The sequence below is a fragment of the Strix aluco genome, chromosome W (assembly GCF_031877795.1).
Source record: "Strix aluco isolate bStrAlu1 chromosome W, bStrAlu1.hap1, whole genome shotgun sequence".
Lineage (NCBI taxonomy): Eukaryota > Metazoa > Chordata > Aves > Strigiformes > Strigidae > Strix > Strix aluco.
This window is the reverse complement of record NC_133970.1, coordinates 10,098,005-10,111,614: the sequence shown is the minus strand read 5'-3', so window position 1 is coordinate 10,111,614 and position 13,610 is coordinate 10,098,005.

The following is a 13,610-nucleotide window of genomic DNA, read 5'->3' as shown; positions in this document are numbered from 1 at the left end:
GGCAAGGCAGGGCAAGGCAAGGCAAGGCAAGGCAAGGCAAGGCAAGGCAAGGCAAGACAAGGCAAGGCAAGGCAGATAATGCCAGGGCAGGCAAGACAGGGCAATGGAATATAAGGGCAGGGCAGGCAAGGCAGGTCAGGGCAGGGCAGGGTAGGGCAGGGCAAGGCAAGGCAAGGCAAGGCAAGGCAGATCAGGCCAGGGCAGGCAAGGCAGGGCAATGGAAGATAAGGGCAAGGCAGGCAAAGCAGGGCAGGGCAGGGCAAGGCAAGGCAAGGCAAGGCAAGGCAAGGCAAGGCAAGGCAAGGCAGTTAATGCCAGGGCAGGCAAGGCAGGGAAATGGAAGATAAGGGCAGGGCAGGGCAGGCAAGGCAAGGCAAGGCAAGGCAAGGCAAGGCAAGGCAAGGCAGTTAATACAAGGGCAGGCAAGGCAAGGAGAGGCAAGGCAAGGCAAGGCAAGGCAAGGCAAGGCAAGGCAGATAATGCCAGGGCAGGCAAGGCAAGGCAAGGCAAGGCAAGGCAAGGCCAGGCAGATAATGCCAGGGCAGGCAAGGCAAGGCAATGCAAGGCAAGGCAAGGCAAAGCAAGGCAAGGCAAGGCAAGGCAGATAATGCCAGCGCAGGCAAGGCAGGGCAATGGAAGATAAGGGCAGGGCAGGCAATGCAGGGCAGGGCAGGGCAAGGCAAGGCAAGGCAAGGCAAGGCAGATAACGCCAGGGCAGGCAAGGCAGGGCAACGGAAGATAAGGGCAGGGCAGGTTAGGGCAGGCAAAGCAGGGCAACAGAAGATAAGGGCAGGGCAGGCAAGGCAAGGCAAGGCAAGGCAAGGCAAGGCAAGGCAGGGCAACGGAAGATAAGGGCAGGGCAGGCAAGGCAAGGCAGGGCAGGGCAGGGCAAGGCAAGGCAAGGCAAGGCAAGGCAAGGCAAGGCAGGTAATGCCAGGGCGGGCAAGGCAGGGCAATGGAAGATAAGGGCAGGGCAGGCAAGGCAGGGCAGGGCAAGGCAAGGCAGGGCAAGGCAAGGCAAGGCAAGGCAAGGCAAGGCAAGGCAAGGCAAGGCAAGGCAAGGCAGATAATGCCAGGGCAGGCAAGACAGGGCAATGGAATATAAGGGCAGGGCAGGCAAGGCAGGTCAGGGCAGGGCAGGGTAGGGCAGGGCAAGGCAAGGCAAGGCAGATAATGCCAGGGCAGGCAAGGCAGGGCCACCGAAGATAAGGGTAGGGTAGGTTAGGGCAGGCAAGGCAAGGCAAGGCAAGGCAAGGCAAAGCAAGGCAAGGCAGATAATGCCAGCGCAGGCAAGGCAGGGCAATGGAAGATAAGGGCAGGGCAGGCAATGCAGGGCAGGGCAGGGCAGGGCAGGGCAAGGCAAGGCAAGGCAAGGCAAGGCAAGGCAGATAATGCCAGGGCAGGCAAGGCAGGGCAACGGAAGATAAGGGCAGAGCAGGTTAGGGCAGGCAAGGCAAGGCAGGGCAAGGCAAGGCAAGGCAGATAATGCCAGGGCAGTCAAGGCAAGGCAAGGCAAGGCAAGGCAGATAATGCCAGGGCAGGCAAGGCAGGGCAAGGGAAGATAAGGGCAGGGCAGGCAAGGCAAGGCAAGGCAAGGCAAGGCAAGGCAAGGCAGATAATTCCAGGGCAGGCACGGCAGGGCCACGGAAGATAAGGGTAGGGTAGGTTAGGGCAGGCAAGGCAAGGCAAGGCAAGGCAGTTAATACCAGGGCAGGCAAGGCAAGGCAGGGCAGGGCAGGGCAAGGCAAGGCAAGGCAAGGCAAGGCAAGGCAAGGCAAGGCAGGTAATGCCAGGGCAGGCAAGGCAGGGCAATGGAAGATAAGGGCAGGGCAGGCAAGGCAGGGCAGGGCAAGGCAAGGCAGGGCAAGGCAAGGCAAGGCAAGGCAAGGCAAGGCAAGGCAAGGCAAGACAAGGCAAGGCAAGGCAGATAATGCCAGGGCAGGCAAGGCAGGGCAATGGAATATAAGGGCAGGGCAGGCAAGGCAGGTCAGGGCAGGGCAGGGTAGGGCAGGGCAAGGCAAGGCAAGGCAAGGCAAGGCAGATCAGGCCAGGGCAGGCAAGGCAGGGCAATGGAAGATAAGGGCAGGGTAGGCAAAGCAGGGCAGGGCAGGGCAAGGCAAGGCAAGGCAACGCAAGGCAAGGCAAGGCAAGGCAAGGCAAGGCAAGGCAAGGCAAGGCAAGGCAAGGCAAGGCAAGGCAAGGCAGTTAATGCCAGGGCAGGCAAGGCAGGGAAATGGAAGATAAGGGCAGGGCAGGGCAAGGCAAGGCAGCGCAGGGCAAGGCAAGGCAAGGCAAGGCAAGGCAAGGCAAGGCAAGGCAGATAATGCCAGGGCAGGCAAGGCAAAGCAAGGCAAGGCAAGGCAAGGCAAGGCAAGGCAAGGCAAGGCAAGGCAAGGCAGATAATGCCAGGGCAGGCAAGGCAGGGCCACCGAAGATAAGGGTAGGGTAGGTTAGGGCAGGCAAGGCAAGGCAAGGCAAGGCAGATAATACCAGGGCAGGCAAGGCAGGGCAATGGAAGATAAGGGTAGGGTAGGTTAGGGCAGGCAAGGCAAGGCAAGGCAAGGAAAGGCAAGGCAGGGCAGATAATGCCAGGGCAGGCAAGGCAGGGCAACGGAAGATAAGGGCAGGGAAGGCAAGGCAAGGCAAGGTAAGGCAAGGCAGATAATGCCAGGGCAGGCAAAGCAAGGCAAGGCAAGGCAAGGCAAGGCAAGGCAAGGCAAGGCAAGGCAAGGCAAGGCAGATAATGCCAGGGCAGGCAAGGCAAGGAAAGGCAAGGCAAGGCAAGGAAGATAAGGGCAGGTCAGGCAAGGCAAGGCAAGGCAAGGCAAGGCAAGGCAGATAATGCCAGGGCAGGCAAGGCAGGGCAACGGAAGATAAGGGCAGGAAAGGCAAGGCAAGGCAAGGCAAGGCAAGGCAAGGCAAGGCCAGGCAAGGCAAGGCAAGGCAAGGCAGATAATGCCAGGGCAGGCAAGGCAAGGCAAGGCCAGGGAAGGCAAGACATGGCAAGGCAAGGCAGATAATGCCAGGGCAGGCAAGGCAAGGCAAGGCAAGGCAAGGCAAGGCAAGGCAAGGCAGATAATGCCAGGGCAGGCAAGGCAGGGCAACGGAAGATAAGGGCAGGGCAGGTTAGGGCAGGCAAGACAGGGCAACAGAAGATAAGCGCAGGGCAAGGCAAGGCAAGGCAAGGCAAGGCAGATAATGCCAGGGCAGGCAAGGCAAGGCAAGGCAAGGCAAGGCAAGGCAGATAATGCCAGGGAAGGCAAGGCAAGGCAAGGCAAGGCAAGGCAAGGCAAGGCAGATAATGCCAGGACAGGCAAGGCAGGGCAAGGGAAGATAAGGGCAGGGCAGGCAAGGCAAGGCAAGGCAAGGCAAGGCAAGGCAAGGCAAGGCAAGGCAGATAATGCCAGGGCAGGCAAGGCAAAGCAAGGCAAGGCAAGGCAAGGCAAGGCAAGGCAAGGCAAGGCAAGGCAAGGCAAGGCAAGGCAGATAATGCCAGGGCAGGCAAGGCAGGGCCACGGAAGATAAGGGTAGGGTAGGTTAGGGCAGGCAAGGCAAGGCAAGGCAAGGCAGATAATACCAAGGCAGGCAAGGCAGGGCAATGGAAGATAAGGGTAGGGTAGGTTAGGGCAGGCAAAGCAAGGCAAGGCAAGGCAAGGCAAGGCAAGGTAAGGCAAGGCAAATAATGCCAGGGCAGGCAAGGCAAGGCAAGGCAAGGCAAGGCAAGGCAAGGCAAGGCAAGGCAGATAAGGCCAGGGCAGGCAAGGCAAGGCAAGGCAAAGCAAGCAAGGCAAGGCAAGGCAAGGCAAGGCAAGGCAAGGCTAGGCAAGGCAGATAATACCAGGGCAGGCAAGGCAGGGCAACGGAAGATAAGGGTAGGGTAGGTTAGGGCAGGCAAGGCAAAGCAAGGCAAGGCAAGGCAAGGCAAGGCAATGCAAGGCAGATAATGCCAGGGCAGGCAAGGCAAGGAAAGGCAAGGCAAGGCAAGGAAGATAAGGGCAGGTCAGGCAAGGCAAGGCAAGGCAAGGCAAGGCAAGGCAAGGCAAGGCAGATAATGCCAGGGCAGGCAAGGCAAGGCAAGGCAAGGCAAGGCAGATAATGCCAGGGCAGGCAAGGCACGGCAACGGAAGATAAGGGCAGGGCAGGTTAGGGCAGGCAAGGCAGGGCAACGGAAGATAAGGGCAGGGAAGGCAAGGCAAGGCAAGGCAGGGCAAGGCATATAATGCCAGGGCAGGCAAGGCAAGGCAAGGCAGGGCAAGGCATATAATGCCAGGGCAGGCAAGGCAAGGGAAGGCAGGCAAGGCAAGGCAAGGCAAGGCAAGGCAAGGCAAGGCAAGGCAAGGCAGATAATGCCAGGGCAGGCAAAGCAGGGCAACGGAAGATAAGGGCAGGGCAGGGCAGGCAAGGCAAGGCAAGGCAAGGCAAGGCAAGGCAAGGCAAGGCAAGGCAGTTAATACCGGGGCAGGCAAGGCAAGGAGAGGCAAGGCAAGGCAAGGCAAGGCAAGGCAAGGCAGATAATGCCAGGGCAGGCAAGGCAAGGCAAGGCAAGGCAAGGCAAGGCCAGGCAGATAATGCCAGGGCAGGCAAGGCAAGGCAATGCAAGGCAAGGCAAGGCAAAGCAAGGCAAGGCAAGGCAAGGCAGATAATGCCAGCGCAGGCAAGGCAGAGCAATGGAAGATAAGGGCAGGGCAGGCAATGCAGGGCAGGGCAGGGCAGGGCAGGGCAAGGCAAGGCAAGGCAAGGCAAGGCAAGGCAGATAACGCCAGGGCAGGCAAGGCAGGGCAACGGAAGATAAGGGCAGGGCAGGTTAGGGCAGGCAAAGCAGGGCAACAGAAGATAAGGGCAGGGCAGGCAAGGCAAGGCAAGGCAAGGCAAGGCAAGGCAAGGCAGGGCAATGGAAGATAAGGGCAGGGCAGGCAAGGCAAGGCAGGGCAGGGCAGGGCAAGGCAAGGCAAGGCAAGGCAAGGCAAGGCAAGGCAGGTAATGCCAGGGCAGGGCAAGGCAGGGCAATGGAAGATAAGGGCAGGGCAGGCAAGGCAGGGCAGGGCAAGGCAAGGCAGGGCAAGGCAAGGCAGGGCAAGGCAAGGCAAGGCAAGGCAAGGCAAGGCAAGGCAAGGCAAGACAAGGCAAGGCAAGGCAGATAATGCCAGGGCAGGCAAGACAGGGCAATGGAATATAAGGGCAGGGCAGGCAAGGCAGGTCAGGGCAGGGCAGGGTAGGGCAGGGCAAGGCAAGGCAAGGCAAGGCAAGGCAGATCAGGCCAGGGCAGGCAAGGCAGGGCAATGGAAGATAAGGGCAAGGCAGGCAAAGCAGGGCAGGGCAGGGCAAGGCAAGGCAAGGCAAGGCAAGGCAAGGCAAGGCAAGGCAAGGCAGTTAATGCCAGGGCAGGCAAGGCAGGGAAATGGAAGATAAGGGCAGGGCAGGGCAGGCAAGGCAAGGCAAGGCAAGGCAAGGCAAGGCAAGGCAAGGCAGTTAATACAAGGGCAGGCAAGGCAAGGAGAGGCAAGGCAAGGCAAGGCAAGGCAAGGCAAGGCAAGGCAGATAATGCCAGGGCAGGCAAGGCAAGGCAAGGCAAGGCAAGGCAAGGCCAGGCAGATAATGCCAGGGCAGGCAAGGCAAGGCAATGCAAGGCAAGGCAAGGCAAAGCAAGGCAAGGCAAGGCAAGGCAGATAATGCCAGCGCAGGCAAGGCAGGGCAATGGAAGATAAGGGCAGGGCAGGCAATGCAGGGCAGGGCAGGGCAAGGCAAGGCAAGGCAAGGCAAGGCAAGGCAAGGCAGATAACGCCAGGGCAGGCAAGGCAGGGCAACGGAAGATAAGGGCAGGGCAGGTTAGGGCAGGCAAAGCAGGGCAACAGAAGATAAGGGCAGGGCAGGCAAGGCAAGGCAAGGCAAGGCAAGGCAAGGCAAGGCAGGGCAACGGAAGATAAGGGCAGGGCAGGCAAGGCAAGGCAGGGCAGGGCAGGGCAAGGCAAGGCAAGGCAAGGCAAGGCAAGGCAAGGCAGGTAATGCCAGGGCGGGCAAGGCAGGGCAATGGAAGATAAGGGCAGGGCAGGCAAGGCAGGGCAGGGCAAGGCAAGGCAGGGCAAGGCAAGGCAAGGCAAGGCAAGGCAAGGCAAGGCAAGACAAGGCAAGGCAAGGCAGATAATGCCAGGGCAGGCAAGACAGGGCAATGGAATATAAGGGCAGGGCAGGCAAGGCAGGTCAGGGCAGGGCAGGGTAGGGCAGGGCAAGGCAAGGCAAGGCAGATAATGCCAGGGCAGGCAAGGCAGGGCCACCGAAGATAAGGGTAGGGTAGGTTAGGGCAGGCAAGGCAAGGCAAGGCAAGGCAAGGCAAAGCAAGGCAAGGCAGATAATGCCAGCGCAGGCAAGGCAGGGCAATGGAAGATAAGGGCAGGGCAGGCAATGCAGGGCAGGGCAGGGCAGGGCAGGGCAAGGCAAGGCAAGGCAAGGCAAGGCAAGGCAGATAATGCCAGGGCAGGCAAGGCAGGGCAACGGAAGATAAGGGCAGAGCAGGTTAGGGCAGGCAAGGCAAGGCAGGGCAAGGCAAGGCAAGGCAGATAATGCCAGGGCAGTCAAGGCAAGGCAAGGCAAGGCAAGGCAGATAATGCCAGGGCAGGCAAGGCAGGGCAAGGGAAGATAAGGGCAGGGCAGGCAAGGCAAGGCAAGGCAAGGCAAGGCAAGGCAAGGCAGATAATTCCAGGGCAGGCACGGCAGGGCCACGGAAGATAAGGGTAGGGTAGGTTAGGGCAGGCAAGGCAAGGCAAGGCAAGGCAGTTAATACCAGGGCAGGCAAGGCAAGGCAGGGCAGGGCAGGGCAAGGCAAGGCAAGGCAAGGCAAGGCAAGGCAAGGCAAGGCAGGTAATGCCAGGGCAGGCAAGGCAGGGCAATGGAAGATAAGGGCAGGGCAGGCAAGGCAGGGCAGGGCAAGGCAAGGCAGGGCAAGGCAAGGCAAGGCAAGGCAAGGCAAGGCAAGGCAAGGCAAGACAAGGCAAGGCAAGGCAGATAATGCCAGGGCAGGCAAGGCAGGGCAATGGAATATAAGGGCAGGGCAGGCAAGGCAGGTCAGGGCAGGGCAGGGTAGGGCAGGGCAAGGCAAGGCAAGGCAAGGCAAGGCAGATCAGGCCAGGGCAGGCAAGGCAGGGCAATGGAAGATAAGGGCAGGGTAGGCAAAGCAGGGCAGGGCAGGGCAAGGCAAGGCAAGGCAACGCAAGGCAAGGCAAGGCAAGGCAAGGCAAGGCAAGGCAAGGCAAGGCAAGGCAAGGCAAGGCAGTTAATGCCAGGGCAGGCAAGGCAGGGAAATGGAAGATAAGGGCAGGGCAGGGCAAGGCAAGGCAGCGCAGGGCAAGGCAAGGCAAGGCAAGGCAAGGCAAGGCAAGGCAAGGCAGATAATGCCAGGGCAGGCAAGGCAAAGCAAGGCAAGGCAAGGCAAGGCAAGGCAAGGCAAGGCAAGGCAAGGCAGATAATGCCAGGGCAGGCAAGGCAGGGCCACCGAAGATAAGGGTAGGGTAGGTTAGGGCAGGCAAGGCAAGGCAAGGCAAGGCAGATAATACCAGGGCAGGCAAGGCAGGGCAATGGAAGATAAGGGTAGGGTAGGTTAGGGCAGGCAAGGCAAGGCAAGGCAAGGAAAGGCAAGGCAGGGCAAGGCAAGGCAGATAATGCCAGGGCAGGCAAGGCAGGGCAACGGAAGATAAGGGCAGGGAAGGCAAGGCAAGGCAAGGTAAGGCAAGGCAGCTAATGCCAGGGCAGGCAAGGCAAGGCAAGGCAAGGCAAGGCAAGGCAAGGCAAGGCAAGGCAACGCAAGGCAGATAATGCCAGGGCAGGCAAGGCAGGGCAACGGCAGATAAGGGTAGGGTAGGTTAGGGCAGGCAAGGCAAGGCAAGGCAAGGCAGATAATACCAGGGCATGCAAGGCAGGGCAACGGAAGATAAGGGTAGGGTAGGTTAGGGCAGGCAAGGCAAAGCAAGGCAAGGCAAGGCAAGGCAAGGCAAGGCAAGGCAAGGCAAGGCAAGGCAGATAATGCCAGGGCAGGCAAGGCAGGGCAATGGAAGATAAGGGCAGGGCAGGCAAGGCAGGGCAGGGCAAGGCAAGGCAGGGCAAGGCAGGGCAAGGCAAGGCAAGGCAAGGCAAGGAGGGGCAAGGCAAGACAAGGCAAGGCAAGACAGATAATGCCAGGGCAAGCAAGGCAGGGCAATGGAATATAAGGGCAGGGCAGGCAAGGCAGGGCAGGGCAGGGCACGGTAGGGCAGGGCAAGGCAAGGCAAGGCAAGGCAAAGCAAGGCAAGGCAAGGCAAGGCAAGGCAAGGCAAGGCAGATAATGCCAGGGCAGGCAGGGCACGGCAATGGAAGATAAGGGCAGGGCAGGGCAGGTTAGGGCAGCCAAGGCAGCGCAACGGAAGATAAGGGCAGGGCAGGTTAGGGCAGGCAAGGCAGGGCAACGGAAGATAAGGGCAGGGCAGGCAAGGCAAGGCAAGGCAAGGCAGATAATGCCAGGGCAGGCAAGGCAAGGAGAGGCAAGGCAAGGCAAGGCAAGGCAGATAATGCCAGGGCAGGCAAGGCAAGGCAAGGCAAGGCAAGGCAAGGCCAGGCAGATAATGCCAGGGCAGGCAAGGCAAGGCAATGCAAGGCAATGCAAGGCAAAGCAAGGCAAGGCAGATAATGCCAGCGCAGGCAAGGCAGGGCAATGGAAGATAAGGGCAGGGCAGGCAATGCAGGGCAGGGCAGGGCAGGGCAGGGCAAGGCAAGGCAAGGCAAGGCAAGGCAAGGCAGATAATGCCAGGGCAGGCAAGGCAGGGCAACGGAAGATAAGGGCAGGGCAGGTTAGGGCAGGCAAAGCAGGGCAACAGAAGATAAGGGCAGGGCAGGCAAGGCAAGGCAAGGCAAGGCAGGGCAAGGCAAGGCAAGGCAGATAATGCCAGGGCAGGCAAGGCAAGGCAAGGCAAGGCAAGGCAGATAATGCCAGGGCAGGCAAGGCAGGGCAAGGGAAGATAAGGGCAGGGCAGGCCAGGCAAGGCAAGGCAAGGCAAGGCAAGGCAAGGCAGTTAATACCAGGGCAGGCAAGGCAAGGCAGGGCAGGGCAGGGCAAGGCAAGGCAAGGCAAGGCAAGGCAAGGCAAGGCAGGTAATGCCAGGGCAGGCAAGGCAGGGCAATGGAAGATAAGGGCAGGGCAGGCAAGGCAGGGCAGGGCAAGGCAAGGCAAGGCAAGGCAAGGCAAGGCAAGGCAAGGCAAGGCAGATAATGCCAGGGCAGGCAAGGCAGGGCAATGGAATATAAGGGCAGGGCAGGCAAGGCAGGTCAGGGCAGGGCAGGGTAGGGCAGGGCAAGGCAAGGCAAGGCAAGGCAAGGCAGATCAGGCCAGGGCAGGCAAGGCAGGGCAATGGAAGATAAGGGCAGGGCAGGCAAAGCAGGGCAGGGCAGGGCAAGGCAAGGCAAGGCAAGGCAAGGCAAGGCAAGGCAAGGTAAGGCAAGGCAAGGCAAGGCAAGGCAGTTAATGCCAGGGCAGGCAAGGCAGGGAAATGGAAGATAAGGGCAGGGCAGGGCAAGGCAAGGCAGCGCAGGGCAAGGCAAGGCAAGGCAAGGCAAGGCAAGGCAAGGCAGATAATGCCAGGGCAGGCAAGGGAAAGCAAGGCAAGGCAAGGCAAGGCAAGGAAAGGCAAGGCAAGGCAGATAATGCCAGGGCAGGCAAGTCAGGGCCACCGAAGATAAGGGTAGGGTAGGTTAGGGCAGGCAAGGCAAGGCAAGGAAAGGCAGATAATACCAGGGCAGGCAAGGCAGGGCAATGGAAGATAAGGGTAGGGTAGGTTAGGGCAGGCAAGGCAAGGCAAGGCAAGGCAAGGCAAGGCAAGGCAAGGCAGATAATGCCAGGGCAGGCAAGGCAGGGCAACGGAAGATAAGGGCAGGGAAGGCAAGGCAAGGCAAGGTAAGGCAAGGCAGATAATGCCAGGGCAGAAAAGGCAAGGCAAGGCAAGGCAAGGCAAGGCAGTTAATACCAGGTCAGGCAAGGCAAGGAGAGGCAAGGCAAGGCAAGGCAAGGCAGATAATGCCATGGCAGGCAAGGCAAGGCAAGGCAAGGCAAGGCAAGGCAAGGCCAGGCAGATAATGCCAGGGCAGGCAAGGCAAGGCAATGCAAGGCAAGGGAAGGCAAAGCAAGGCAAGGCAATGCAAGGCAGATAATGCCAGCGCAGGCAAGGCAGGGCAATGGAAGATCAGGGCAGGGCAGGGCAAGGGAAGGCAAGGCAAGGCAAGGCAAGGCAGATAATGCCAGGGCAGGCAAGGCAGGGCAACGGAAGATAAGGGCAGGGCAGGTTAGGGCAGGCAAAGCAGGGCAACAGAAGATAAGGGCAGGGCAGGCAAGGCAAGGCAGGGCAGGGCAGGGCAAGGCAAGGCAAGGCAAGGCAAGGCAAGGCAAGGCAGGTAATGCCAGGGCAGGCAAGGCAGGGCAATGGAAGATAAGGGCAGGGCAGGCAAGGCAGGGCAGGGCAGGGCAGGGTAGGGCAGGGCAAGGCAAGGCAAGGCAAGGCAAGGCAGATCAGGCCAGGGCAGGCAAGGCAGGGCAATGGAAGATAAGGGCAGGGCAGGCAAAGCAGGGCAGGGCAGGGCAAGGCAAGGCAAGGCAAGGCAAGGCAAGGCAAGGCAAGGCAAGGCAAGGCAAGGCAGTTAATGCCAGGGCAGGCAAGGCAGGGAAATGGAAGATAAGGGCAGGGCAGGGCAAGGCAAGGCAGCGCAGGGCAAGGCAAGGCAAGGCAAGGCAAGGCAACGCAAGGCAAGGCAGATAATGCCAGGGCAGGCAAGGTAAAGCAAGGCAAGGCAAGGCAAGGCAAGGCAAGGCAAGGCAAGGCAAGGCAAGGCAAGGCAGATAATGCCAGGGCAGGCAAGGCAGGGCCACCGAAGATAAGGGTAGGGTAGGTTAGGGCAGGCAAGGCAAGGCAAGGCAAGGCAGATGATACCAGGGCAGGCAAGGCAGGGCAATGGAAGATAAGGGTAGGGTAGGTTAGGGCAGGCAAGGCAAGGCAAGGCAAGGCAAGGCAAGGCAAGGCAGATAATGCCAGGGCAGGCAAGGCAGGGCAGATAATGCCAGGGCAGGCAAGGCAGGGCAACGGAAGATAAGGGCAGGGAAGGCAAGGCAAGGCAAGGTAAGGCAAGGCAGATAATGCCAGGGCAGGCAAGGCAAGGCAAGGCAAGGCAAGGCAAGGCAAGGCAAGGCAGATAAGGCCAGGGCAGGCAAGGCAAGGCAAGGCAAAGCAAGGCAAGGCAAGGCAAGGCAAGGCAAGGCAAGGCAAGGCAAGGCAATGCAAGGCAGATAATGCCAGGGCAGGCAAGGCAGGGCAATGGAAGATAAGGGTAGGGTAGGTTAGGGCAGGCAAGGCAAGGCAAGGCAAGGCAGATAATACCAGGGCATGCAAGGCAGGGCAACGGAAGATAAGGGTAGGGTAGGTTAGGGCAGGCAAGGCAAAGCAAGGCAAGGCAAGGCAAGGCAAGGCAAGGCAAGGCAGATAATGCCAGGGCAGGCAAGGCAAGGAAAGGCAAGGCAAGGCAAGGAAGATAAGGGCAGGTCAGGCAAGGCAAGGCAAGGCAAGGCAAGGCAAGGCAGATAATGCCAGGGCAGGCAAGGCAAGGCCAGGCAAGGCAAGACAAGGCAAGGCAAGGCAGATAATGCCAGGGCAGGCAAGGCAAGGCAAGGCAAGGCAAGGCAAGGCAGATAATGCCAGGGCAGGCAAGGCAGGGCAACGGAAGATAAGGGCAGGGCAGGTTAGGGCAAGCAAGACAGGGCAACAGAAGATAAGGACAGGGCAAGGCAAGGCAAGGCAAGGCAAGGCAGATAATGTCAGGGCAGACAAGGCAGGGCCACAGAAGATAAGGGCATGGCAGGCAAGGCAAGGCAAGGCAAGGCAAGGCAAGGCAAGGCAAGGCAAGGCAAGGCAGATAATGCCAGGGCAGGCAAGGCAGGGCAACGGAAGATAAGGGCAGGGCAGGTTAGGGCAGGCAAAGCAGGGCAAAGGAAGATAAGGGCAGGGCAGGAAAGGCAAGGCAAGGCAAGGCAAGGCAAGGCAAGGCAGATAATGCCAGGGCAGGCAAGGCAAGGCAAGGCAAGGCAAAGCAAGGCAAGGCAGATAATGCCAGGGCAGGCAAGGCAGGGCAAAGGAAGATAAGGGCAGGGAAGGTCAGGGCAGGAAAGGCAAGGCAAGGCAAGGCAGATAATGCCAAGACAGGCAAGGCAAGGCAAGGCAAGGCAAGGCAAGGCACGGCAAGGCATGGCAAGGCAAGGCAAGGCAAGGCAGATAATGCCAGGGCAGGCAAGGCAGGGCAATGGAAGAAAAGGGCAGGGCAGGTTAGGACAGGCAAGGCAGGGCAACGGAAGATAAGGGCACGGCAGGCAAGGCAAGGCAAGGCAAGGCAACGCAAGGTAAGGCAAGGCAAGGCAGATAATGCCAGGGCAGGCAAGGCAGGGCAACAGAAGATAAGGGCAGGCAGGTTAGGGCAGGCAAGGCAGGGCAACGGAAGATAAGGGCAGGGCAGGGCAGGCAAGGCAAGGCACGGCAAGGCAATGCAAGGCAGATAATGCCAGGGCAGGCAAGGCAGGGCAACGGAAGATAAGGGCAGAGCAGGGCAGGGCAGGCAAGGCAGGGCAACGGAAGATAAGGGCAGGGCAGGTAAGGCAAGGCAAGGCAAGGCAAGGCATGGCAAGGCAACGTCAAATAAGGGCAGGGCAATGTAGGGCAGGCAAGGCAAGGCAAGGAAAGATAAGGGCAGGGCAGGTTAGGGCAGGGCAGGGCAAGGCAAGGCAAGGCAAGGCAAGGCAAGGCAAGGCACATAATGCCAGGGCAGGCAAGGCAGGCCAATGGAAGATAAGCTCAGGGCAGGTTAGGGCAGGCAAGGCAGGGCAACGGAAGATAAGGGCAGGGCAGGCAAGGCAAGGCAAGGCAAGGCAAGGCAAGGCAAGGCAAGGCAGATAATGCCAGGGCAGGCAAGGCAAGGCAAGGGAAGATAAGGGCAGGCAAAGCAGGGCAACGGAAGATAAGGGCAGGGCAGGCAAGGCAAGGCAAGGCAAGGCAAGGCAATATCAAATAAGAGCAGGGCAGGGTAGGGCAGGCAAGGCAAGGCAAGAAAAGATAAGGGCAAGGCAGGGCAGGGCAGGGCAGGGCAGGGCAAGGCAAGGCAAGGCAAGGCAAGGCAAGGCAAGGCAAGGCAAGGCAAGGCAAGGAAGATAATTCCAGGGCAGGCAAGGCAAGGCAACGCAAAGCAAGGCAAGGCAAGGCAAGGCAAGGCAGATAATGCCAGGGCAGGCAAGGCAGGGCAAAGGAAGATAAGGGCAGGACAGGATAGGGCAGGCAAGGCAAGGCAAGGCAAGGCAAGTCAAAGCAAGGCAAGGCAGATAATGCCAGGGCAGGCAAGGCAAGGAAGGGCAAGGCAAGGCAATGAAGATAAGGGCAGGGCAGGCAAGGCAAGGCAAATCAAGGCAAGGCAAGGCAAGGCAAGGCAAGGCACATAATGCCAGGGCAGGCAAGGCAGGACAACGGAAGATAAGAGCAGGGCAGGTTAGGGCAGGCAAGGCAGGGCAACGGAAGATAAGGGCAGGGCAGGGCACGGCAGGCAAGGCAAGGCAAGGAATATAATGC